Below are 25,600 nucleotides of genomic sequence, written 5' to 3'. Positions count from 1 at the left end.
TGCTCCTGCCTCGGCGGCGTCTGCGGCGGCGGGGGCGGGGGTGTTGGCTGAGGCGGGAAGCGGCCGGCCAGGCCCCGGCGCCGCGGGCTGGCTCGAGCCGAGAGTCGGTCTTCTCCGGCGGCGGCGCTCGCAGGCTCCGCTCGCGGTCCGCGCCAGAAAGCGTCCCCCTCCTGGACCGCGCGCCCGGCCGCCCGGACGGGAACACGCGCCGCCGACAGGAAAGTTCCGTTGAGAGCCTCCCGGAGGCCGTTCTTCCCCAGTGCCGGATGCACGGTAATTCGTCCCTAGATAGAGCCATCTGTGCTACAGACGACCGTTTCAGGAGTGAATTCGGCACAAAAATCCCAGCCCTGAATCCACCTGGGAACTGTTCCAGGGTCGGTGGGACAGAATGGGTTTGCACCCCACCAGCCACCAGTGCTTCAATTGAGCCTCGGTTCCTCCTCATTCCTCACTTGGGTGAGGCTTGTCAGGATTGAATGAGATGATGCAAGTGCCTGGCACGGAGATACGGGGCTCAACATTGAGGTACGGTCATTGGCGATGCTGCCAATGATGATCGCTGCTATTAACTATCGCCTCATAGAGAGGTTGTGCAAAGCCCTCAAGGACCCTTGAAATTGATGTGTACCATGTAACTCAGTTCCCCCCCCCCCCACCTTCACCTCCACCTCCCGTCCCGTTTCCTGTTGACTGAAGCTATCTTCAGAATTCCCTGAAAGAGCAGCAGGAACAAGAAAGGGCTTTTTAAATCACTGACACGCGGAGAAGGGGGGGCGTTTGGAAGGATAAGGATGCAGATTCTCCTCTCTCGAATTGAGAATTGCTGCCATGTGGGCGCCAGTTAATGAGAAGAGTGTATTGTGTCAGCTCTCTCCACTACAGCCCCAGATCATCCTCCTCCTCCTCCTCCTCCCCCTCTTCCTCCTCCTCCTCCTCCTCCTCCTCCTCCTCCTCCTCCTCCATTTCCCGGTAAGTGTACACTGGCAAGATGCTGAAAAAATTCTAAAAGCAGGTCTTTTTTTTTTTTTGGAAGGTTTGTTTTGTTTCCTCATAAAATCAAAAGGATAAAAAAAAAATCCTTACTCTTCCACACATCCCTTTTCTTCTGGGCCTTCACACTTCTGGATATCAGACAGTTATTTTTGGAACAGATTAGGTTATAAAAATACAAGTGTGTGCTCCAAACTATGGATGGGAATTTAGATTTTCAGAAGTGCTCCAAAAAGTATTACAGCTTTCACATATTCTCAAATTTCCCACTCTCAGTTCTGTGGCTACTGACTCTCAGGAAAATTTATCCTTGTCCCTTGTCTGAAGAGACTTTCCAAAAAGGCTCTGATATCAGTCATTTCCACCTGAATGAAGTTTTGTCCCTGTGTCACACATATATTTGCTTCTAGATTATCTCCTGGGAGTAAGGAAAGGGCTCTGCCTATCTAAAGGCATTTTGATGGCCATCTGGAAACAGCAGCCTCATGGGTTAGAAAGCATACTCAAAACATTTGCAGGCTCAGAGCTCCCTCAAGTAAGAGGACTTCATCCTAGGCTCTTAAAGGACAAAGGATCCCTCAAAAGCTGATTCACTTCTTTCAGCATCCTGAGGTCAGATCTGCACTCTGATGCCTCTCTGCTCCAAGCCTTGCATTTTCCCCAGTTGGCCTTTTACCTTGGACTCTTGATATGTGGCACATAAAACAAATTTGGTCTCAAGGGCTGAAGCAGGTTTAGACAAGAATCTTAAAGATGGCCACTGGGAGAAGAAAGAGGGAGCCTGGGTGGTTCAGTCGGTTGAGCCTCTGACTTCGGCTCAGGTCACGATCTCACATTCATGGGTTCGAGCCCTGCACTGTGCTGGCAGCTCAGAGCCTGGAGCCTGCTTCTGATTCTGTGTGTCTCTCTTTCTGCCCCTCCCCATCTCATGCTCTGTCTCTCTGTATCAAAAATAAATAAAACATTAAAATTTTTTTAAAAAGAAAAAGGAATCTTACTGTTTATCTCCCCACTATAAGACCAAATACACAACCATCAAAGACACCCACACTTACCTTCCTCCTTTGTCACTGAGGTGGGAGCAACAAGGACCAGGGCTGGCTCCTCTGGTAATAGAAGCCCCTTCCATTCCCTCCTCCCAAGATGCTATTGCCCTTCTGTGACATTGCTGTTTCCTTGCCTTCCAAAGCTTCCTGACTACTTGGATGATGTCATGCCCTCACAACCACCTTAGGGGATCATGTTATGCCCAATCAACCTGTAGGAAAATGGGTTCTATTTGGGGGAATTTCTAGAGTGAGTTACATGCATACCTCCCTATTGATGGTCCTACTTTCAAGTGAAATTTAAAAATCTGAGCTCTTCCTACTAGGATTAGACAAAACTTATCAGCAACTTGCTAGTCAATCAGAAACTAGAACTAGGCCTTCTCCATCACTATGAACTCACATCTGGAAAAAACGCCGTCTAGTTTTACCCTATTTCACCACCTCCTCATTCCATAGAAGCCAGCTCGATGCTTCCTCAATCAGGCAAACTTGAGCCCATCCCCACTTCTGGATGCCAAAGATCCTAGATGCCATGATCTCTCTGAACCAGGTTCCAAAGTGGCAGATAATTTTGTCTCTCCAACAGCCATCCTATTCTTGGGATATTTTTTGAACTTTTTGCTTACACCCCACTTCCCTTATACTAGAGGGAATATTTTACAATATTTTAAAAGTATTTAAATATATTTACAATATTTTAAAAGTAGGCTCCACACCTAATGTGGGGCATGAACTCAAGACTCTGAGATCAGAGTTGCATGTTATATCAATGGAGCCAGCCAGGTGCCCCTCTAGGAAGTTTTTAAAGAAATCCACCCCAGTGTCTAATGAAAGCCTGGCAAAATTGCTGTACCATAAAATTCCATTTATGTTTGGCAATTACTTACTGGGGACCAGGCACTGCACTGGATACCAGGAAATAGTAACAAGACATGCCAAGTATGACTATAAGCATTTTAGGTAGTAACTCATTTAATCCTTACATTGACATTGTGAGGTATATACAATTAGCACCCCTTCAAAGTTGGAAAAAGTACTACTTGGAGATATTACTTGAGAAGTAAGAAAAGGGTAGGGATTTGAGTATAGGACATCTAGATCCAGAGCCCACTCTCATAACCACACACTGAAGTGAAGGAAGAACTATGTTTACAGTTGAGCTCGGAAGATTCTCATCTGTAGCATGTTATCCAATACAATCTTGTTCCATGTAGATGGTCATTCAGCAAACATTTATTGTCCCCAAAATGTATTTCATGTACTCATCTGGCCCCCAGGGAACACAGTGCTGATAAGAGAAAACACATCTCTGCCCTGAAGCATCTTACCTTCTAAACAGGAGAGACAAATACTACAAAACGATTTCAAATTCTAATGGTGCTGAAAAGAACATAAAACAGAGACTAAGAGGCCATCAGGAGTTGGGAAGCATTGAATAAGACCCTATAGAGGTGAGCAAGTGAAAAATTCTAGAGAGAAGCATGTGAAACCTCAGGGAAGGAGAATTCTAGGCAGAAGGACCAGAGCTCAGGGGCAGCATGGGGTGTGGTGAGAACCTCAGATGACTGTCCTAGAGAGTAGAGAGGTGGCCTGTAACTCTGTTCCCAAATTGCATGGTGTTGAGGGATCACTTTTAGGGCTGGCCCTGGCTGAAAAGGGTGTGAAAGATGCTGTTGATCAACTGTCTTAGGAAAGCAGCACAGACTACTACACTTGATGTACATACAGTACTTGATAGATGACTATGCACATTTGTTAAGTCCATAGACAGTTGTCATGGAAATGGTTCCTTTTTACAAAGTCCTACAGAGGAGTGTCTGGGTGACTCAGTCAGTTAAAGAGTCCAGGTTCAGCTCAGGTCATGATCTCATGGTTCATGGGTTCGAGCCCCACATTGGGCTCTGTGCTGACAGCTAGCTCAGAGCCTGGAGCCTGCTGCGGATTCTGTGTCTCCCTCTCTCTCTGATCCTCCCCTGCTCGCACTGTCACTCTCTGTCTCTCAAAAAATAAATAATAATAAAATACAAAAAATAAAAAAAATAAATAAAAAGTCCTACAGAGAATAATTCCATTTAGTTCCATCAACTTCATTAGCTTACTCTGAGAAGTCCTCCATGACTACCTACTCAATCTAAGTGGCTCCCCAGTGACCATTAAACCACCCTATTTTCTCTATCTGCAGAAAATTTAATACTACCTGACATTTTTATTCATCAGTTTATCATCTCTCTCTCCTAATTAGATTGTGAGGTCCATGGACAAGGGATCCTGTCAATCTTACCAATATCCCCAAGCCTTAAAAGAGATACAGAGAAGATGCTTACTATATATAAATATGTATTGGGACTATTCTTGAAGTAGGATTGTGAGGCACTGGAGATGAAAGGGAAGGGGTGGAGGATCCCTTGGACCTTCTGGCATACCTGGTAGAGATTATATGAATTGTGACACCCTACAGAACAAGGCCATTTCTCCAAATCATGGGCCATGGGAAAATAAAGAGAGAGGAAAGAACTCCCTTGCACCAGGTAACGTGTAATGGAAGAAGATTTGCTGACCAAGGGCCTTTAAGGATAAGGCTTTGGACAGCAAAACAGCATGGGGGAAATCAGGGATATGAAAGGACAAGAAATAAGTTCTCCTACTTCTTTTTTTTTAAGTTTATTTATTTTAAGAGAGAGAGAAAAAGCACGGGTGGGGGAGGAGCAGAGAGAGAGGGAGAGAGAGAATCCCAGACAGGCTCTGCACTGTCAGTGCGGAGCCTGATATAGGCCTCAAACTCACAAACCATGAGTCCACATCATGACCTGAGCTGAAGTTGGATGCTAAAGCAAATGAGCCACCCAGGTGCATCAAGTTATCCTGCCTCTTAATTCTAGAGAACAAACCGATGGGTACGAGATGATGGGGGAATGGGTGAAATAGGTGATGGGAATTAAGGAGTGTTCTTGTGATGAGGACCAGGTGAATAAAATAAAAACTTAAGTGCACCTAGGTGGCTCGGTTGGTTAAGCATCTGATTTCAGCTCAGATCATGATCTCATGGTTCATGGGTTCCAGCCCCACATCAGGATCTGTACTGATAACTCAGAGCCTGGGGCCTGTTTCAGATTCTGTGTCTCTGCCTCTCTCTGCCCTTCCCCTGCTCGCACTCTGTCTCTCTCAAAAATAAAAAAACATTTAAAAAATTTTCTTAATTAAAAATTTTTTTAAAAGCCTTAAGGGTGCCTCGGTGGCTCAGTAGGTTAAGCATCCCACTCTTGATTTCTGTTCAGGTTATGATTCCAGGATTGTGGGATTGAAACCTGCACTGGCTCCATGCTGAGTGTGGAGCTTGGTTAAGGTTCTCTCTCACCTGCTTATGAGCCCTCTCGCTTAAAAAAAAAAAAAGTGTGTGGAGCACTTGGGTGGCTCAGTCAGTTAAGCACTTGACTTCGGTTCAGGTCATGATCTCACAGTTTGTGAGTTCAAGCCCTGCATCAGACTCTGTGCTGACAGCTCAGAGCCTGGAGCCTGCTTTGGATTCTGTGTCTCCCTCTCTCTCTGCTCCTCCCCCACTCATTCTCTCTCTTTCTCTCTCAAAAATAAATAAACATTAAAAAATTATTTGAAATGATTTATGCACCACCATTACAATATTAGAGTGCTCTGAATTTGACTGTATACTTAACTTTATCAATGAACTTTATACTTTCTTATGTTTTCATGTTGTTTCTTAGCATTCTTTCATAGGCTAGAGCCCTGTGTCAGGTTGTGCAATGACAGTGCAGAGACTGCTTGGAATTCTCTCTCCTCCTGTCTCACTTCCCTTCTCTCACTCATGCTCCCTTCTCTTTCAAAATAAATAAATAGGTTTTTTAAAACCTAAAAAAAAATAGAAGTCATCCTCGCTGGACTTCAGGGTTTGGCTTGATAAACTGGGATTCCAGATTCTTATTCTAGATTTGGTGGCTGAGGTTCTATTTAACTTACCCTGTGTTATGGCTGGGTGGGTAATGTGAGGGGCCATGGGCTCCAGAGCCATGATTTACCTGTCCTTACTACATGTGGATACTCCCAGAGGCAGGGTTTGCTTTCATGATACAGACATTCAGAAAACTAAGAAGGATGGGAACTTCCTTAATATGATAAAGGACATTTATAAAAAATACATAGCTAATATCATACTCAATGGAGAAGTACTGAAAGCTTTGAAAGCTTTCTCCTCCAGAGCAGGAACAAGACCAGGATGTCTATTTTTTTTTTTACCACTGCCATTTAACACTGTACTAGAAGTTCTAGTCAGAGCAATTAGGGAAGAAAAAGATGAAAAGCATCTAAATTGGCCCTTTTGTGGGTAAAAAAAAAAAACTCAACAAACTAGGAATAGAAGGAACTCACTTCTACATAATAAAAGTTTTTATGAAAAGCCCATAGTTAACATCATAGTCAGTGGTGAAAAAGTGAAAAACTGAAACTTTTCTCTTCTAAGATAAGCATGCCCACTCTCACCACTTCTATTTTTTTTAATGTTTTATTTATTTTTGATACAGAGAGAGACAGAGCATGAGAGACGGAGGGGTAGAGAGAGGAGACACAGAACCAGAAGCAGGCTCCAGGCTCTGAGCTAGCTGTCAGCACAGAGCCTGACGCGGGGCTCAAACCCAGGAACGTGAGATCTGACCTGAGCCAAAGTCGGAGGCTTAACTGACTTAGCCACCCAGGCGCCCCAGCCTGCTCACCACTTCTATCAAACATAGTACTGGTGGTCCTATCCAGAGCAATTAGGCAAGAAAAAGAAATAAGAGGCCTCCAAATTAGAAAAAGAAGTAAAATTACCTGTTCACAGATGACATGATCTTATAGGTAGAAAATTCTAAACATTCCACGCTGCTCAAAAAATGACTAATAAACATTCAACAAAGTTGCAGGGTACAAAACAAACATACAAAGATCAGCTGCATTTCTATACACAAACACTGAACAATCTGAAAAGGAAATTAAGAAAACCATCCCATTTACATTAGCATCAAAAAGAATAAAACACTTAGGAGTAAACTTAACTGGAGACAAAAGACTTGTACTCTGAAAACTATAAAACATTGGTAAAAGAAATTAAATAAAATACAAAGAAATGGAGAGACAGTCTGTGTTTATGGACTGGAAGACTTAAAATTGTTGGATTCAATGCTACCCAAAGCAATCTACACATTTGAAGCAATCGTCATCAAATTGCAACATGTTTTTAATTTTTTTTTTTTTTTGCAGACTAGAACAATCCATCCTAAATCATACGGAGTTGCAAGGCACTCCAAATGCCCAAAATCAATCTTGAAAAAGAAGAACAAAGCTGACAATGATCATGATTTGAAAACTCACTATAAAGCTACAGTAATCAAAACAGTGTGGTGCTGGCATAAAGACAGGCATATGGAGCAATGGCATAGCATAGAACATAGAAATAAACCCTCATGTATATGGACACATGATTTTCTATGAGGATGTCCAAACTATTAAGTGGGGGAAAGGATAGTCTTTTCAACAAATGGTGCTGGGAAAACTGGATATCTACGTGTAAAAGAAGGAAATTGAAACTTTACCTTATACCATATACAACAATTACCTCAAAATGGATCAAATACCTTAATGTAAAACTTAAAACTATAAAACTCTAAAAAGAAAACATAAGCAGGGATGCCTGGGTGGCTCAGTCAGCTAAGTGCCCAAATCTTAATATCGGCTCAGGTCATAATCCCAGGGCCATGAGATCAAGCCCCACATCAGGCTCAGTGCTAAGTGTGGAGCCTGCTTAAGATTCTCTCCCTCTCTCTCTCATGAGCATGTATTGAACAGAATATTGAAGAGGATATTAGGGGTGTCCATAGTCCTCATGTTGCCATCAGGGTATTCAGTTTCACCAAAAAACCCTGGGGATTTGTTACATAAACATGAAAAGCCACAGCCCCTGAGACTCCTGGGGGATACAAGCACACAAACATAATTATTATACAGCCCTAAACCCCATGAGAACAAGCTATCGTGGGGTACAGGGGAGGTAGTATTTGGTCTAGGAATCTAATCTCCCCTTTGGTTGCTTTTCACCCCTTTCCAAGCCTTATCCTGGTCCCACAGCAATCACCCCATGTGTTGTTAATTCTTGGGTGCCCAGTAATGTGTGGTTGGACCAATTCAGGAGACAGGGCCACCATTCCCTCTTGCTAAACCTAAACCTCTACTCCCAGTTAGTAAACTCACACTGCTTTTTTTTTAATTAATTTTTTAAGTTTATTTCTTTATTTTGAGAGAGAGCGAGAGAGAGAGAGAGAGAGAGAGAGAGAGAGAGCGAGAGAGTACAAGCAGGGGAGGGAAGAGAGAAGGAGAGACAGAATCCTAAGCAGTCTCCGCACCATCAATTCAGAGCCAGATATGGGGCTCAAACTCACAAACCGTGAGATCATGATCTGAGCCAACATCAAGAGTCAACACTTAACTGCCTAAGCCATGCAGGTGCTCCATAAACTCACTCTCCTTTAATGCCTGGCCCAAATGTCATCTCTTCTGGGTTGTCTCCATGAACACAAAGGCCAGTCCTTTCTCTGGGCTTCCTTGGCACTTCATTCTACAAATATTTATCGGACACATTCTGTTTTAGCCCTGAAGACAGAGTTATACAACTTGGCCTCTGTCCTAAGAGCTTATGTCCACTGGGAGGCAGACCAGGAGCAGGCAGTTATACCACTACAAGATGGAAGCACAGGTTAAATACCCTAAGAATTTCAGGAGACATCTTGGAGACTACTCAGCCCACACTCCCCTTTCCAAAACTTCCCACACACTCAGGAATGAGACCTGGAGGCTATGCTTATGCTGAATGTCTCAGTTCTCCAGCAGTAGCTGATTGGCCCAGGAAGAATACCTAATTACAAATGGCGCAATTGGATATTATATCCCAAGAATTTCAAGTTTCCGAGATACAGAGAGCTCTGACAACCAGTCAGAGGGCATTGGGCTGGGAGTCTCAGAAGAGGGAGGGAAAGAGGGGTATGGGCTCCTGCCAGAAGAGTCCAGAAAGTACCCCATTCTCTTCAGTACCTTGTTTTGCTTAAAGGGTTTTAGCCACCATCACAATGGCCTCAACTGAGGCAGGAGTGGCCAGGCAGGCTCCCAAGCTAGCTGAGCTAAAAGGAAGGGAATGGACAGGCCAACCAGGTCAGGAGAAGGAGTGAGAGTTGGAGAAAATCAGGGAAGAGGATTCTGAGTAGGGGGAACAGAATATGCAAAGGCCAAGAGGTAGGAACTGTGTGAATAAGATGGGAAGAAATAAGACTAGAGTTGTGACCACGACTAGGGTCACATATGCCCTTGTAAGGCACATTAAAAGTCTAAAACAACTGCAATTTAGAGGGCACTTTGGGTGGCTTAGTCAATTAAGCTTCCGACTTCAACTTGGGTCATGATCTCACAGTTCACAGGTTTAAGGCCTGCATCAGTGCTGTCAGCACAAAGACCACTTCAGATCCTCTGTCTCCCTCCCTCTCTACCCCTCTACCTCTCTCAAAAATAAATAAATAAACTTAAAAAAAATTTAACTGCAGTGCTCATGGGTATGCCGGTCAGTTAAATGTTTGACTCTTGGTTTTGGCTCGAGTCATGATTTCACAGTCTGTGAGTTCAGTCCCTTCATCCAGCTCTGCACTGTCAGCATGGAGCGTGCTTGGGATTCTCTTCCTCTCTCTATCTGCCTCTCCCTCTTTTATATGCTCTGTGTCTTTCAAAATAATAATCTTAAAAAAACAAATTACACTAACAGTGAAGGTTAGGGGATCATACCAGGGGTAGTGAGAACTCTGTGATGATCTCAGCCAATGTTGCTGGCCTAAACTGAGGGTGAAGGAGAGCACAAATGCACAGATGGAGTCAGCACTGCTTAGGAAATGGCCTGGTTTGGTCTTCATAACTGAAAGAGGGGTTAAGGGAAGAGAGGAGTCAGTGTGACACCTGCTTGCCTCAGGATGATTTTGTGGAGAGGGAAACTTGCCTGAGAGGCAGAGAAGCAGAGCTTGAGAGGGTATGGCTGCTTAGAGCCTCACTGCAGAAAGCAGGGACCAGAATCAACAGCTCTGGCCTCACTTGAGGGCTTGTTAGAAACGCAGATGCTAAGGACCCAACCCAAACTACCACAATGAAGTTATAGAGGCTCTCACTGATTTGGCACCTGATGAGTCATCAGTGTCAGCTCCCTTCCTTTTCCCTTGTCTTACTTTCCTTACAGTTTAATCAGTCAGTGGAGATCGCTGGGTTTCAGGATCAGTGAATACTCTCAGTATGTATGTAGACTTGGAGATGTAAGGACAGTTTTCTGGGAAGAGGATTCATAGCAGGGTGAAGACCTATAAGATAGATGAAATTGAAAACAGGAAAATAAAATTCATGAAACCAAAAGTTGGTTCTGTGAAAAGATCAAGAGGGGTGCCTCAGTTGGTTAAGAGTCCGCCTGTGGCTCAGGTTATGATCTCACAATTCATTGGTTTGAGCCCTGTATCAGGCTATGCACTGACAGTGTGGACTCTACTTGGGACTGTCTCTCTTTCCCTCTCTCTGCCCCTCCCCCACCTGCTGTCTTTCTCTCTCAAAATAAACAAACTTAAAAATAAAAGATGAATAAAGTTGAAAAATCTTTAGTTAGACTGACCAAGAATAAAAGAAGTTACTAAATCTAATTCAGATTGGTAAAATAAAAAAAAAAAATTAGAAGTGGGGACATTACTAATGACCCTACAGAAATAAAAAAGATTGTAAGAGATTACTATGAACATAGTAAGCTGGGTGAAATGGACAAATTTCTGGAAACACACAACCCACCAAGACTAAATCATAAAGAAATAGAAATTTTGAGTAGACCTACAACTAGTAAAGAGATTGAATCAATAATCTAAAGTCTCCCAACAAATAAAAGCCCTGAACCTAATAGCTTCACTGGTGAATTCTATGCAACATTAAAAAAGGTTATTTATCTTTGAGAGGTGGGGGAGGGTCAGAGAGAAGGGGATAGAAGATCCAGAGAGGGCTCTGTTCTGACAGCAGAGAGCCTGACACAGGGCTCAAACTCACAAACTGTGACATTATGACCTCAGCAGAAGTCGGACACCTTAACCAACTGAGCCACCCAGGCACTCTTCTATGCAACATTTAAAGAACTAATACCAATCCTTCCCATACTTTTCCAAATAAATGAAAAGGAAGGAACACTTGCTAACTTATCCTACAAGGCCAACACTACCAATATCAAAGTCAGATAAAGACACTATATGAAAACTGCATACAATTATCCCTTATAAACATTGATGCAAAATTCCTCAACAGAATATTAGCAAACTAAATTCAGCAGCATACTAAAAGGAATATACACCACAGCCAATTTAGATTTATTCCTGGAATGCAAGAATAGTTCATCATACTAAAATTAATCAGGGCAATATACAACACTAACAAATTGAAGAGGGGGAAGCACATAATTTCAATTGATACAGAAAAAACACTTGACAAAATTCAGCACCTTTCCATGATAAAATCACTAAAAAAACCCCACCTAGTAACAGAAGGAAACTACATCAACATGAAAAAAGTCATATATAAAAAACCCACAGCATTGAGAGACTATTGAATGCTGAAAATGAACTGAGAGTTGGAGGGGAAGGGGGAGGGGGAAAAGAGGTGGTGGTGATGGTGGAGGGCACTTAAGGGGAAGAGCACTGGGTGTTATATGGAAAACAATTTGACAATAAAATATTATGGAAAAAAAATAAAAAAAATAAAAGTTAACAACAACAACAAAAAAAAACCCACAGCAAAAAAAAAAAAAAAAAAAAAAAAAAAAAAAAAAAAAAAAAAAAAACCCACAAAAAAAAAAAAAAAAAAAAAAAAAAAACAAGCAAAAATCACAATGGTGAAAATCTGAAAGCTCTTCCTCCAACATCAGGAACAAGGTAACAATGTCTGCTTTTGGCACTTCTATTCAATCAAGTACTGGAATTTTAGCCAGAGCAATTAGACAAGGAAAAGAAATTAAAGACATCTGAATTGGAATGTAAGAAGTAAAATAATCCCTATTTGAAGATAATAGGATCTCATATGTAGAAAACCCTAAAGATTACAAACAAACAAACCAAAAACCTTTGCTACAACCAATAAATGAATTCAGCAAAGTAGCAGGAAACAAGTCAACACACAAAAATACATTACATTTCTATACATTAGCAATGAAATAAACAGAAATAAGGGCACGTAGGTGGCTCAGTCAGTTAAGTGTCCAACTATGGCTCAGGTCATGATCTCGTGGTTGATGGGTTTGAGCCCCTTGTCAGAATCTGTGCTGACAGCTCAGAGCTTAGAGCCCAGAGCTGCTTCGGATTCTCTCTCTCTCTCTCTCTCTCTCTCTCTCTCTCTCTGCCCCTCCTCCCTCTCAAAAATAAATAAACTTAAAAAAAAGAAAGAAACGGAAAGACTGGTGTTGATGAGGAATTGGAGAATTTGGAATCTTTCTGCACTGTTGGTGGGAATGTAAAATTGTATAGCAACTTTGGAAACAGTACAGTGGCTCTTCAAAAAATTAAAACTAGATTTACCTTATAATCTAGCAATCCCACTTCTGAGTATGTACCCCCAAAGAATTGGAAACAGTGTCTGAAAGAGATTATCTATACATGCATGCTTCATATCAGCATTATTCACAATAGCTACAATGTGGAAGGAACCCAAGTGTCCATTGATGCATAAATGGATGAACCAAAGGTGATATATACATACCATGGAACATTATTTAGCCTCTAAAAGGGAGGAAATCCTGCCACATGCTAGAACATGGAGGAAACTTGAGATCAGTCATTTGAAAGACAAGTACTGTAGGATTCCACTTATATGAGGTATCTAAAGCAGTCAAATTCATAGAACAGAAGGTAGATTGGTGGTTGCCAGGGGCTGGGGGGAACAGAGAATGGGGAGTTAATGTTAATGGATGGAGAGTTTCAATTAAAAAAAATAAAAGCTATGATGAAGATGGTAGATAGTGGCCATGGTTGTACATTATGAATATATTCAATACCACTGAACTGTACACTTAAAAAGGTTAAAAGGGAAAAATTTATGTTATATGTATTTTATCATGATAAAAGAAAAAACAACAGGAAAAAAAAACAGTTAAGAACTACTGGGATCCAGAGAAATGTTTCCATAATTAGTTGTGGGGCTACAAACACAATGGAACACTCAATATTGTGTGAAAGCAAAGTAAACTTTTTGTTTTTATAAAAAGCATTTGTTGGGGTGCCTGTATAGCTCAGTTGGTTAGGCATCTAGCTTCAGCTTGGGTCATGATCTCACAGTTTGTGGGTTTGAGCCCCGCGTCAGGCTCTGTGCTGACAGCTAGCTCAGAGCCTGGATCCTGCTTCGGATTCTGTGTCTCCCTTTCTCTCTGACCCTCCCCTGCTCGTGCTGTCTCTCTCTGTCTCTCAAAAATAAATTAAAAAAAAACATTAAAAAAAGCACATTTGTTTCCTATGTAAGTACATCTGGGGTTTAGGAAATACAGAGCTGATTCTTAAGGATCTACATGTTAACTGTCTTGACTGCTCTGATGTTCTTTAGCAGCCTGTGGGGTCCCAGAACATGTTCATTACAACCCTTGTCACATTTCATGGCTATTTGTGTGGCTATCAACCTAGAGGCCTGTGAACATGAAGCAGGACCCTGTTTCCTACCTAGCACATGGTGCTTCATGAATGAATGAAAGAATGAGCAAATGAGTAAGTATCAGGAGGAAGATGCACCTGTAGTTCTAAGAAGGCAAGGGAAATCACAGTTTGAGTTTGTCCCATGGTTCTCTTTAATTATTTACACTTTTTGAAGCCTGCCCCTGACACTTACCACTTGTAGGAAGCCTTCCCAGATTATGCCCAGCTACCGCATTGAAGGTCTGGGCCTTCAGGTTAACTCATCTTCATCATCTCTCTCTTACCTGGAGAAGGAAGTAGGCAAGAAAATTCACACAGGGAGGCCTTAGCTGCCTAAAAAGGCAGCTAGGTAGGCTGTGAGAGGGAGGATGGGGAATCAGGCCCTCTACTCCAGCATCTCCAACTCCAGACCCCAAATGAGCAGGGTTGGGATGCTTCCTCATCCTTCCTCAGGGCAGGTATCCTAACAGACCTGCTCAAGTGTCTCTGGGAAGATGTTGTCCTCCAAGGTGGCATCTTCAAAAAGCTGGAGAAGAGCATAAGTACCACAGGCCAAGCAGTCTCTAGGGTACTGGCCAAATGCTCACCTCCCGTCCCTCCTTTCCTGGTGGAGAAGAGAGCAGGAGATCTGGACTTTGTCCTTATATCTGAGCAGGCTTGGACAAGTTAGTTAATTCCTCTGAGCCACAGCTTACTCATCTGTTAAAATGGATCAATGCCTCCTCATAGGACTGTTGGAAGAACACTTTGAGGGGCTGAGCATGGGACCTTGCTCAAAGGAGATGCTCTGTGTCTGCCTGGACTTAGTGCAGAACTCTAGCTGCACAAAGGTCAGTAACTTCCACCAGAAGCCTGCCTGTAGCATCACCAGTTAAACCATGTGACTGAGCTGGTACAAAGCCTCTGGTGCCTCAGCATCCTGAAATAAAGGATGGGAAAGATCTGTTCTCACCATTTCCCTCCCATGAGTGACAGTTGAGAGGAAACCACGGGACAGAGATGGCTTTAGAATAAAACACAAAAGCTAACTCATATTGAGTCAGGCTAAGTCCTTAATGTCCATTAGCTCATATAATCTTTGCAAACACCATAGGAAGGGTACTATTATTCTTTGTATATATCAGTTTTACTTCTATCTATTTACTATTTTTATTTCAATTAAAACAATTTTTCATGTTTATTTTTGAGAGAGAGACAGAATGCAAGCAGGGGAGGGGCAGAGAGAGAGGGAGACACAGAACCCAAAGCAGGCTCCAGGCTTTGAGTGGTCAGCACAAAGCCCAATGCAGGCTCAAACCCACAGTCTGTGAGATCATGACCTGAGCCAAAGTCAGACACTCAACCTACTGAGCCACCCAGGTGCCCCTCTACTTACTAGTTTTAGAGCAGTTTTAAATTCATAGCAAAATTGAGCAGAAGTACGCAGCCCCCACAGACCTCCCCACCCCCTCCCTCACCCCAGTCTCCTCAACTATCAACATTCTCCACCAGAGTGGTACATTTGTCACAATCAATGAACCTATACTGACTCATCATCATCTCCCAAAGTCTGCAGTTTGCTACTACTTTTGGTGTTTGCACATTCTATGGGTTTGGACAAATGTATGGTGACACGTATAGTTTTACTTTTCAATATGATTTATTTTTACCAAAGCAGTACATGTTCAGTGGCTTCCAGGCTAATGTACAAAAAAAAAAAAAACTTATATGGCAAAGCAACCTGCCCTGCCCACTCTTCCTTTCTAACCTGGGGCCTAGGCCCAGAGGCGGAGTGGATCCTTGTTCTGTAGTCCTCAGGCTCGAGGAGTTTCACCCTTAGCACTGAGGTGATGACCCTTCTTTTTAGGATCAGGACTATCAAAAGAGACTGAGGACAAATAGCCCATTGGAGCCAACGGGCCTGATTAGCTGAATATACCCTCTACCTCAAGGTCAGCCAAGCATCTCCAATAAGACATTCTAAAGGTGATCATAAAATCCCTGCTTACTTCTATAGAAGCCCCAGCGATCATTTTTGGACTTTTACTGGATGAGGAGAGCTAAAGCCCAACACAGGAAGGCTGCCATGATGTGAAGCTCCTATGGCAGAGGGTTATTGAGTTCTGGCTAGTTGTGTATCCTGGGAAAATTTCTTCCCTCTGGACTTTGAGGTCTTCATGTGAAAAACCAGAGAACTGGACAGCTGACTGCTAGGGCCTTGCCTCTGACAGAGGGAGTCTGGGCTGCTGGTGCTTAGCAGCCCAAGCTCTGGTGTTCTTCCTGTGATCTCCTTCACTGCTCCATGCTCTCCTTCGCTGGGGCTGGACCACTAAGCCTTCACTGGAATAGGTGCTCTGGTGTGTGTGTCTCAGGTGGGTGGGTATGTAGGTAGGAGAGTAACAAGGGATCCCATGGCTTCCCAGTAACAGCAGGGCCCAGCTCCCTAGGCCCCCAGGATTTCAAGTCTCTAGGCTTCACCTCTGGGTGAAGAGCATCACATTCACATCCTGCTTCATGCCAGCCTCTCACCCCAGACCAGTAGTTCTTGGCTTTGACCGTGAATGAATCACCTGTGGAGTTTTGGGAAACAATAATGTCTGTGACCCATCTGTAGAGATACTGATTTAATTGATCTGGAATAGGCTCCTGGCACTGGGAGATCATCAAATCTCTACAAGTGATTCGAATGTGTAGCTAGGGCTGCGAACCTTGTACTAGCATGTCAGCTTACTGAAGAGCCTTGTTTTTGCTTCACCATGCCTGGCCCTAAGGAAAGTCTGTTCTTTGCTTTTCCTTACTACTAGTCAGAGCAAAGGCAATAGCCTTTCTTCTCTGCTACAATGTAACTATCTTTCTCTGTAATGGGGTCCACAGCACAATTACCCTGCCCTTTTGAATCTGTTGTCCTCCTTAGAGTACCCAAGGCCATGATGCTTTTTATGGATGCTTTGAAACAAAAGCCCCCTGGGGTGCCTGGGTGGCTCTGTCAGTTAAGTGACTGCCTTCAGCCCGGTCATGATCTCCAGTCTGTGAGTTCAAGCTCCCTGTCAGGCTCTGTGCTGACAGCTCAGAGCCTGGAACCTGCTTCAAATTCTGTGTCTCCCTCTCTCTGCCCCTCCCCTGTTCACACTTTGTCTCTTGAAAATTAAATAAACATTTTTTAAAAAAGCGCTTTAAAGAAACAAAAGCCCCTGGAATCCAGTCCTACCAGGTTTGGGGGTGGGGAGTCCACCTTGTTTCAGTCCCCTCTGCTCTGCATCTTTGGGTAAAAGAAATGGGGAGGGCAGGGTTTGCTCTCCACCCTGGCTGCCCTGCATGTCTTCTGGCTCCTAGGTAAGGCTTGCAGCCTTATGAAATCAATATGTCCTGCATTCAAAAAAGGACAAACATAGGCAGCACCTGGGTGGCTCAGTCAGTTGAGTGTCTGACTCTTGATTTTGGCTCAACTCATGACCTCAGGGTTGTGAGATGGAGCCCCTCTTTGGGCTCTGCACTGAGCTTGGAGCCTGCTTGAGAGTCTTTCCCCTCCCTCCCCTACTGCCTTTCCCCCACTCACATGCACGTGTGCAGTCTGTCTCTAAAAACAAAACAAAACCCCCACAAAAAACTTTCTAAAAAGGACAAGGACAATTCTGGAGGCTACAAGAATCTCAGAAGAGAGGCAAATCTGAATGCTACCTGGAGAACGAGAATCTCCAGTCTCCTGCCTATTGAACTCAGGTATAGAAAGGTGCCTGATGTGTTCCTGATTTAGGACACCTGTGTGGGTTTCAGTCCACGGAGTCCTGGGTGCTGATTTCTGAACCCACAAAAGAGAATCAAAGTTAGGAGTAGAGGGTCAGGTGAGAGGTGGGTTGGAGATGTATTGGCAGTTGTAATTAAGCTGAAGCAGGACCCGGAACTAGAAGTGATAATGGAGGAAGATACTTAGGACAGCACTCTGAGTTGTCCACTCTATGTGGTATTCCTTGGCCTGCTCTCTTTCTTTGTAAAACCTGGGCTTTGAAGTCACAGATTCATGGCAGGCCAAGCCTGGAAGGGCCTGGAAGCCACATGACAGATGGTTTTCAAATTGAGTTCCTTAGAATCCTAGGGAGTTCCTCAGAATTGGTAGGAACTCTGTCACCCAGTGTTCTCCAACTCACAACATGGCTTCTTTTTTCTACTTAATGAATAGGTGTACAAGATTTCACTGGAAGAAAAGGATTCTACACTAAATAATACTAACAAAATTTGAAAACCATAGCTCTAGTAAAGTTCTGATGAGGAAACTTACCCAGGGTCACCCTCTAGACTTTTACCCTTTATGCCAGGCCTGACCCCACAGCGTATTTGCAGGCTCCATAGAGTAGACAGCAGAAGGCCCTCTGTGGAGGCATGGCTTCAATGTTGCAGCAAAAATGGCCAAGAGAGGAGCCGCATGGGAGAGGGCCTACTCGTAACAGAATGAATGACCCCAGGACCCAGAATTTCAGCCCTTGAGAGGCAGTTTGAAGCTGTCTTGGCAACTTTAATGTCAAAAGCCCTCAAAATTCTAGTCTGTTCTTACCCTCAGGTAAATGTAGGGTGCCTCCCAGGCAGGATTGCAAGCTGCTCCACCACTTCTTGGGCCATTAGCTTTCTTTTTAAGGAAGACAGCAGGGCAAAGTCACTCAGCTCCTAGACTGTGGGCCCTTGAGGGCAGGACATGTCAACTCCATCCTGTGCTGCATCCTCCTCAGCCCAAGTGACACAGGATACAAGGCTAGGCATAGAGCTGAAACTCAGGAATCCTTAACTTCACAGAAAATATATTTTTTAAAATCTTTATTTTTGAGAGAGAGACAGAGCATGAGCAGGGGAGGGGCAGAGAAAGAGGGAGATACAGAATCTGAAGCAGGCTCCAGACTCTGAGCTGTTAGCACAGAGCCCTATGTGGGGCTTGAACTCACAAGCTGTGAGATCATGACATGAGCCAAAGTGGGACACTTAACCAACTGAGCCACCCAGGTGCCCCTCACAGAAAATATCTTAAATAGATTTTTTTTTTTTTTGAGACGGAGAGTGAGACACAGAATCTGAAGGAGGCTTGAGGCTCTGTCAGCCCAGAGCCTGATGGGGGACTCAAACTCACAAGCTGTGAGTTTGGCTCATTATCTGAGCCAAAAGTTGAGGCTCAACCGACTGAGCCATCCAGGTGCCCCTGTTGATTTGTTTTAAAAAGAAGGCTTCAGGATGGCTCAGCCTAGGTGGCTCAGTCAGTTAAGCATCTGACCTAGACTCAGGTCATGATCTCAAGGTTCATGGGTTTGAGCCCCACTCTGTGTTCTGTGCTAACATCTTGGAGCCTGGAGTCTGTGTCTCCCTCTCTCTCTCTGCCTCTTCCCTCCTTGTGCTCTCTTTCTCTTGCTCAAAAATAAGTAAACACTAATTTTTTTAAAACGAGGCTTCAATCAAGTGGTTCTCCTTAACCCTCACATACAAACTGTGGCCTTCCACAACAGTGGCTGACTTTCCATACTCTATGTAGTAAAACTTTCTTCTCCCTTCTGTTTTCTTTCCTGGGTTGACTTCTCTGGTGGTGGAAATCTTTATACTCTTGAGAGAGCGGTTCTGGGTATTCCCATTTCTTCTCCTAACCTTTTTCTTCCTCTGAGCAGTCCAGCGGGTGAGGGCATCGCAAGGCCAACAGGACTGTATCAATGCAGCAGAATTTGAGAGCACGTGCTTGCCCAGAAAACAGGTGGAATATTCAACCACAAATGAATGACAGTTGATAGATTGCACTGAAAGGAAGACCAAGTCCCAGTTCAGAGGTCTTAACCTCTCTTTGTCATGAAACATCCAGAACATCAGTGATCACAACTTTTATATGTATTCAATTGGGGTGGGGCCCTCTATTCACTTCTTCCTCTGGGACAGGACAATGGCCAAAAACCACAGACCAGAGACCCAGGGTCCTGCTCTTCTCACCTCCCTGCAAGGACCAAGATCTGAGAAACTGTCCTCATCCCCAGGTCTCTGACTGACCCCCTCATGCTTTACAACCTGAGCCCCTCCAGACCCCACGCATCCCTCCGCTTCTGAAGCCCCCAAGTCATTCCTACTAATCCCTGGTTGTCCTGGTCCCTGGTCCTGTAGGGAGGCAGCCAGCTTTGTGACTTCACAAAAGGCCATCTTGTGACAAGTTTGGACCAGATGAAGCGGGAGCTTGGCAGAGGGGCTCCCCCCAGAAACATCATGTGACTTTTCATGGAGAGACACCTCCACCTCTGAGGGAATGAAGAGGAACTGCCTCATGGTAAGAGGCCAGGACATTTTCGACACTTAGAAACACCTTTCCTTAATGACTTCAACTCCCAGGCCTAACTGGATATTCCTGGCTACACTGGCAATATGTCTCAGAGGTTCAAGCCCATTGCAGTGAGGTTCAGGGAGGGGCAGAAGGTAGCGGTTACTTCAAGTGGTAGTGGTGATGGTGGGTCTCTGGCCTCTGAATGGGGAGTCAGACCAGCCTCCTTCCATTACACAAAGCCAATCTTCTCTAAGCTTTTCAAAGTAAAAGGACTGATAGAAGTTTTGTGTAACCTGAGTCTTCATCAGGGTCTGCCCCTGCGGTCTCCAGAGTACCTTTAATAGGTCAGGACTGTGATCCCTGAATTCCATAGAAAGGTTTTGTGGCCACAAATGGGTATTGCCAAAAGCCCAAGGTCTTTTCTCTCCAGTTCTGATTTCTCTCCAGTTGTGATTCCACTGTTGTTTCTCCTGGAAGAATTTATGATTCCAGGAACCTGAGGCAAAAGAGGCTGGGAGTGCTCTCTCTTTACCTTCCATCCACCTGTTCCCCAACCTCTTACCTGGAGCATAGCCTCTGGAAAGGGCAGGCCCCGGGAGTTAGCAGGGATGCTAACTGCAGCTAGGCTGTGTCATCCGACAGGTCTTGCAGGTACCTGGAAGCCAGAGATTGGCCCTCTTCGTGCTGCAGCCCTTGTTTGTGCTGGGTAGGCCCACTGTGAGGGTAGGCCGGGGTATATCTTCTCTGGCCACTCCCTCTGCCCTCTACTTTGATTGTGCCATCACCATCCTGCCAGAGGACCCACAGAAAGAAGCAAGTGTGCTCTGGGCAAGGGTTCTAGATGCAGGCTTCATCCCAGCAGGGAGGCAGGGTGGATAGGCTGGTTTGGGAAGGTGACATGTCTGGCTTCACATTGAAGGGGCTCCTTGGTTTTGACTGCTTTCACCTTTGATTAATGGTAGCTCTTAAAGGCATGGGGAGGCCTCAAAGCAGATTTTCTTAAACCATCCTCTGACCCATGCAATTTTCAGTTCTGGGCTGGGACAGAGAGTGAACAGGTAATCCCCCCAGGGTGGTTCCTCAGCTACTTCCCAGCCCTTCTGAAAATATGCCCTAGGATTTTTTCTGGTGAGGAGTTCATTTCTCATAGAAATGAGGAAAACCTGAGCTCTGCCAGCAGGCAGTCCTGGGAGCAAAGAGAAACCAGCTGAAGAACTTCAACAGGGACAGCAGTAGACCAAGAATAATCAAAATAGGAAGTTACCACTTCTCTAGCACTTACTATGTGATAGGCCTCAAGGTGAGCATTTCACATGCATTATCACATTTAATCCTCAATGCTAGAAAGAAGATGTTAGTTCTGCTTTCCAGCCAAGGAAACTGAAGCTCCTGAGGTGAAGTGACTAGGAAAGGGTTCCACAGCTGGTAAATGGGAACACCAGTATTAGGATGTAGGTCTATTTTCTTCCCAAGCAGGACTCAACTGCTGACCCATCTCCTTCTGCAAATTCTTCCCAGTAAAGAGGAAAAACTATTTTCTAATTCTTGATTACAAGCAGTAGGGTTAAAGAGAGAAGGGTGGATGAGAAGAATTTGAGCCTAATATCACTCACATCATCAGGTTGTGGCTAAAGGAGCCTTGACTGCTTCTCCTGTCTAATGATACCCTTTGGGAGACAGTTGTTCTGATTTGCTTCTAACTATTTGCAGAAGATTTAAGAGAGGCTCTGGGGACCACACGCAGGGAGTCCTTGGGGTCCAGGACTGAGCAGTGGTTCTGAGGTGGGGTTGCCAGATAAAATGTAAGATGACCAGTTCACTTTTTAAAAATATTTATTTCGATAAGAGAGAGTGAGAGAATGCTTGTGAGACGGGCATAGAGAGAGGGAGAGATAGAATTCCAAGCAGGCTCCATGCTCTCAGTGCAGAGCCTGACGCAGGGCTCAGTCCCATGAACCATGAGATCATGATATGAGCCAAAATCAAGAGTTGAATGCTTTACCCGTTGAGCCACCCATGCACCCCAGGATGACCAGTTCACTTTTAATTTCAGATGAACAATATTGAAAAATATACAAGTATGTCCTAAAGATTGCATGGGGCTCTTTTGGAGACTCCTCAGTCTTGTTGAGACCCTGGTAGGTGGGAGCTGGGGTGGGGCTGGTGGTCACTGCTTCATTCTCACTTGAGCCTCAGGCTCCTCTATGAAGTTGTATCTGTGGATAGCAGCAGGGACTGACTTCTGGAGACCACAGCTACTGTGGCACTGGACAAAGTGGGGCTCAAATTTGTCTTTGTGGAGTCTCATTTTTCCCCTCTGCAAAACAAGAGTGGTGGATATGGATGTGGTCATATAGGAGTGATTGTTTTGTATACCTCTTGGGCAATGAGTGTAGTGTTCCATTTTCCTAGAGGGCTGCCAAGGTCTCCAGGCAGGAGGAGGGCATCAAATCAATGACTAGAATTCCCTCTTTGTCCAGACAGGGGCCCTCAGAGCCTATAGACCCTAAGCTTCTCCATGGTGGCTCCTGTAACACTTGGACACTTGCAGTAGCAGTCTTGTCCATCCAACAGTGGAGCAGGGGTGGATGTGGGATAGGTAGCCTCATCTCCTGGCCCCAAGGAGTTGTAGGAGGAGGACCAGGAACTGCAGTGGCACCAGTGTGGGGATGGGCTGGTGAGAACACCCAGCTCTGGCGAGACTGGCAGTAGGTGACTGGAAAGAAGGGGTAGTAGAGAGGGGAGAATCCTGAGGCCCAGAGGATTTGGTGCTATTGATTTTCCTACTTCAGTACATGGGCATGCTAAGGGGTGAGGGCAGGTAGAACATACACAAGTCTGTAGCCCTTGATGTTGGGGCCAAGGATGGGCTGCTCTGGCCCTTTATCTGCCACCAGTCAGCCCTGTAAGCATGACTTTTGGATGGTGGCTGCTGCTTTCTGAGGCACACCATAGGGAGGGGTTCAGCACAGGCAGAGCAGGGGAAGACAGTCCATAGCTGTTCTTCCAAAGAGGCCAAGGAATCTCTTTCAGGGGCAATATGCTGGACCAAGCCAGGTGTGTGGGCCTGGACTATCTGTGGATTTGTGCTGCATGTACTTAGATGTCAAAACTTTGTCTGTGAGGTCTGGTGCCAATGCATAGGTGTGGATGCTTGTGCAGATGGCACATGTTCCTGGGCTGTGAAATGTATCAGTGAATATGCTTGGAATGTGTCTGCAGCCTGGAAAACCAGAGTGGGAGTTTGGGAGTGCCATCAATTGAGTGGCTGTGTGTGTGTGTGTGTGTGTGTGTGTGTGTGTGTGTGTGTTGGCAGGGGAAGGGAGGCATTATGGAGCAAAGGTGTTAGAGGGAACCGCTCTGCAGGCCATGTATAGCTCCTGCTCTGCTTCCCCAGCCTCCTGGGTCCTGGCTTTCCCAAAGTCCCTCTGTGAGGCTCTTCAATCCCATCATTGACCCAGGGCCCCAGCCTGAGCTTCTGAAGAGGAGCACTGCCATCTGGTGGCAGACTGAGGTTGCATCAGGAGCTGGTGAGTGGGACCCTGGGTTCCCACAAGGGTTCTTGCAGGTCCCCAGCCAGTGAGGAAATCACAGCTGTGTTACCTAGACCATGGACAGAGGGAGGGTATCTAAGGTTTAAATGCACCAACCTTATGCACTTTGGGTTCATGCCTCAGGGAGGCACAGCAAGAAAGTCAACTGAAGGAGTGCTGGAGGATGGGTATAGGAAAGTTGTGAGTGCAGCCTCTGGGCCTGCAAACCTGGGTCCCATTCCTTGGGCCACCTCTCTGGGCTCAGATTTCTCATCTGTATAGATGGTTAACCATATCTACCCTGTGGAGTAGGTTATATGAAAAAGTGTGGGTTAAACAATTGGCTTAGAGCTGAGCCTGCTGTAAAGTCAAAGGAAATGGTAGTGGCCATTACTAACATAGGCAAAGTTCCAAAAGTACAGAGAAGTGAGTTGTGTTGTCATTACAAGTAAAAGGATTTCAGAGAGGTGACAAGTCTGTGGCGCTGCCACCCACAGTCTAGAATTTTGTGTCTGGGCAGCTGCTCCAAGTTACACAGTTAAATGAGGAGGGAGGTGTCTTTTCTTGAAAAAGGGGAATGGAATCAAGAGAGCCAGTATCCAGGCTCTGGCTAGCTTCTTACTAGTTATGGCACTTGAGCACAGCAGCAGGAAGGTTTGCTGGGTTCCATGATCTCCCTTGTAAAAGTGTTGGCTGTGAGGACTCTATAGAAATGCACAAAAACTTGTTCAGTACTCCTGGAGAGAGAAAGACTGGGCAGGATCTTATCAGGGAGGATTTTGCTCAGCTGTGGAATCACATCTATTTTTCATGTCTCTAAAAAGGGATACTTGAGTCAGAGTCAAGAATCGTTCTGGTTCCACTGCTAATTGGGTGTGGGATGCTAGTTAAGTCATTTCACTCTCTATGGGCCTTACTTTTCCCAGCTGCAAAATAAAGGAATTAAATTAGATGGCCCTGCCTTAATCTATGGCCTCTTAATTTTTTCCTTTTCTCTCCCTCATATGAGACCTAGGATAACTACTGATCCTACAGGTTAGGTCTTGAACAGAAAGACAAAGAAAATCCAGTGTCTTCTGTTTCATGAGTGCCTTGCTTTCTGATACGCTTGTAGTAAATATTTTCCTAGATAATGGTCTGCTCTAGGTATATTGGGGCAAATGAGAGAATAAAACAGAATCTCACTCGAGTCATAGAGTAAGGTTACTGAGAAGGTGTCAAGCGGTTGTAGCAATGGCTTGAGTGAACTGGTTCCCCACTTTGTGCTTCCGCCTTTCGAGGCAGCCAATGAGTACACAGTAGTTCGCATCCAGGCGGGAAAACTATAAATCCCAGAAGTCAACGCGCGGGGGAGGAAGTACTCAAGCGTCAATCAAGACTGCTGGGCCCCGCCCCTAGAAGAGGAACTTCATTTCCCAGGCGGCCGCGGGGCACTTTGATTTTTTTTTTTTTTTTTTTGTCCTTCGCGCTGGCGTTTTCCTCCCGCCCCCTGCCACCGAACCTCGCGCCAAGTCAGGACGCGCGCGCGCGCGCGCGCGCGCGCGGCACGTAGCGCGCGAGTGACGCATAATATGTGGGCCGCTCTGGAGCTGTGGTCGCGCTGTGTGAGAGTGAGGGAGAGTGAGTGCGGGACCTGAGGCGGTGTGTGTGAAACTGTGGCCGCTGGCGGGGTCAGGGGGGAGCGGCGGAGCCGCCCGGGAAGGTGAGTGGGGAAAGGAGGGAGACAGATCTCTGGGAGGGCCGAGAGGAGACAGGGCGCGTGGTCAGGCGGGAGGGAGAGTGGGCGCCGGGCTGGGGGAGGGGCGGCACCTGCCTGGGCCGCCGGCGGGGAGGGGGCGGGCCGGGCCGCCGGGAAGGCTGGGTCCCGGGCCTGACAGGACTTTTCCTCCTCTAGATTCTTGGCTCGGGGGCGGGGCCTCCACATTCTTCTCCCAGTCCGCAAAAGAAGCTTCCCGAGAGTAACTCTTCCGCCCGGAGTGGGGGGCAGGGGTGTGCTTGCCTCTATCGGGAGGAGGGGTGCCTCCCCTTTCCCTCGTCAACCTTTTTTCCTCTCAGTTTTCCTAT

The 25,600-nt window shown here is 45.4% G+C and overlaps 1 protein-coding gene across 13 annotated transcripts in view; it reads left to right on the top strand.

Annotated features, from left to right (window-relative positions):
- Window positions 1-25,013: 25,013 nt before the first annotated feature.
- The window catches only part of DCAF1 (DDB1 and CUL4 associated factor 1), a 73,547-nt gene continuing 72,960 nt past the window's right edge, over window positions 25,014-25,600 (top strand). For 7 of the 13 annotated variants that reach the window (XR_003900691.1, XR_003900693.1, XR_003900694.1 and 4 more), the window contains exon 1: window positions 25,035-25,238. The gene's annotated coding sequence lies outside the window, so the exon portion shown is untranslated. Of the gene's footprint in view, window positions 25,239-25,600 lie in introns of all 13 variants that reach the window. The other 6 variants (XR_003900695.1, XR_003900696.1, XM_029916019.1 and 3 more) reach the window with 3 other exon arrangements.

The sequence above is a fragment of the Suricata suricatta genome, chromosome 12 (genome assembly GCF_006229205.1).
Source record: "Suricata suricatta isolate VVHF042 chromosome 12, meerkat_22Aug2017_6uvM2_HiC, whole genome shotgun sequence".
NCBI classification, from domain to species: Eukaryota; Metazoa; Chordata; class Mammalia; order Carnivora; family Herpestidae; genus Suricata; species Suricata suricatta.
Note: the sequence above shows the minus strand (reverse complement) of the source record. Positions and strands in the feature narration are given on the sequence as shown.